We start from the raw sequence: 2,663 nt of genomic DNA on the forward strand, positions 1-2,663 counted from the left end.
TTTTAATCAAAGCCATTTTCAAATGTATCCACATCAGTGTGGACACGTCCTACCCGGTTTTTCAGTTTATGTAATGAACTATGGTCATAGGAGGGTCTTTGAGGGAAGGTGCAACCGTCAGCAGACCCGTTACATCTGACAGAGTTTATTAAGGCGGGGTGATGAGCTGCAAATGCAGACAGCAGGGGTTGTGATGGCAGGCACTTCTCCTGTCAAAACTGATTAAGGTATCAGAGCTCACGTCTGCGGAAGGGAAGGTTTCGGTTGTGGGAGGGGGGGAAAGAGTCCACAGTCAGATGACAACAGTATCTCAGACTCAGTAATGTCTCAATAATGGGTTGTGAAGAGTCAGACGGGGACGGCACGGGGAGGAGAGGAAAGGCGGGAAAGGGGTCAGGAGGATGGGATGAGCTGGGCGAAATGAGACGCCAAGAATGATGTGCTGTCACAGAGACGGCTCCCCGACAGATGGGCTTCCACCTGGGTGTCTCTCTAGGGAAATAGCTATTGATGTGAAATTAAAAAAAAAAAAAAAACCCACTGAAAGGGCGGTAGGCGAGGAGATCCCTTCACTGTGGTCAGTGTTTGGCAGCCGCCATGACTTTATTTGGTAGTGTGTTTATTTGGTAGAAAGCATATGTGGGTTATATCTGTTGTTTTTGGTGGTTACTGACGATTGGTTTTCTGCATTTGGCGGGTTTGGATGTATTGGTACTTGTACTTTGGAGGTAGAGTATAGATTGGTTGTTTATACCATTTTGTGTTTTTGATATATAATATACACCAGTATTTGGTTGGATGTTTTTGGTGGTGTGCATTGCGGTTCATTGAGGATCACTGTTTGGTCGCCGGATCACCGTGTTTTGGCTCTCCATAAATGTTCAGTTGTTTGTTTCAGATCATTTGGGTTGAGTGTTTCTGAGATCTTGGTTTTCTGTTTCATGTTCTTCGCATCCCCTTGCAATGTGACCTTGTGGCTGGGAATTTCGAGCACCACCAGAATTAAATGCAGGCAATGCGGATGCGAGAAATACTTGTCCCGTCTTGTCAGCAACTGCAGTCAAGTCGCCATTGAGCAAGGCATTCAAACCAGTGATCCCGCACCGGCACAGCTGCCAACAGTAAAACAGCTTGTACACAACAGCTCTCAAGTGTGAACGTGTGTTGGGTAAATTCATGCGTTCAGTTACGTTGGAAAATAACTATTGGCATTAATTGGAGCGATAAGATATGATTATGTGCTGATCCTCTTGTGTTAGATAAGATGATCCGTGGGCGAAACATCCCATAAGTAAATATCGTAAGGAATTAAGGGGAAAACATTTCACCATTCAGAGAAAATGGTGAATTGATTCTGTGTTCACGCTGCTCTCTTCACCGATTGTCCCAAAAAAAAAGAAAATCTTTCACAGCAAAAGGAGCTTAGGAGGAGCTTGTGTTGAGAGGCTGTGCCGCCTGTTTGCCTACCAGTTTTACATGGCAGCTGGCTCGGAGCACGAATAATCCCCAACTTCATTCAACATGCAGTGGCAGTAGTGACAGACAGGGGAACAGCGTGATTCTCGATTCGTCTTTTGTGAAGTTCAAATTACACTCTTGTTTTTATTTATTTTTGTTTTTGTTTTTCAGCTTGTCCAGATGTCTGGCGCCACCATATGTTGGGAAAATAAGATTGAATTAATCTGCAGTCTGGAGGAAGGAGTTAAGCCACGAAATCCACAATCTGCAGCGTGTTATGTAATCGTCCGCTCACTGATGGAGGTCAGTTTTATGCCACTCTTTAATACTACATTTGCTCTATGACTTTCATATTCCATATAAATCTTCCATACAGGTAGTTGTTGGGGAGCGGTTCCCAACCCGGGGGGGGGGGGGTCTAGATTCCCCAAGATAAATCTTCGGTCTTTGGTCTTTGGTCACCATATGATTTAAAGGGATAAAAGAGAAAAAAACACCTCTGTTACATAAAATTATTTTCCTGCCAGTTCCCTGCAAATGTACAATTTGTACGACATATTTGAAGTTTATATTTTAAGTTTCCAATTGCAATTGAATAATAAATGAATATTTACTTGGTTTAAATGGGTCAGTTCTTTCAAAGAAATCATCACCTTTTAGACTTAATACAACAAACTCAATTCCAACAAAAATAACTTTTCAAGTAACCTTTTCATAACTTTTACCAAATTAAATACTTCTTCCAAGGACACTATCATGAAAATCATCACAAAAATCTGGACTTGTAAAATAAGGTTGAACCAAATTATGTTAATTTCTTCTGACTTTTCCGTATTGTAAAAAAAATGTTCCCTTTGGAAACACTGTAAACTATCACCTCCTCGGGCTTGCAAAAGTCGTTCAAGTTAAACAGTTTGAGAAGAGAAACTGACTACAACTATGGACAATCATGCTCACAAAGGCCAGAAAGGTCGGGAGACACAGACGTTGGGTGTACGCAAAAAAAAAGGCAGGAAAAAACAGTGTAATTTACCTTTATACTCAAAAAGAAAAAGTAAGGTTTTGGTTTAAAATTATGTGAAAGATACTCATACTCACAGCTAAGAAGTTAAAAAAAACGCAGCATGGTTACATTTGAAAAAAATATCAGAAACTTTAATAGTCTGTCTAACTTTGAAACAAAACATTTCTGATTTTAGTTTCAG

The sequence above is a fragment of the Xiphias gladius genome, chromosome 19, assembly GCF_016859285.1.
Source record: "Xiphias gladius isolate SHS-SW01 ecotype Sanya breed wild chromosome 19, ASM1685928v1, whole genome shotgun sequence".
In the NCBI taxonomy this organism is placed as follows: domain Eukaryota; kingdom Metazoa; phylum Chordata; class Actinopteri; order Istiophoriformes; family Xiphiidae; genus Xiphias; species Xiphias gladius.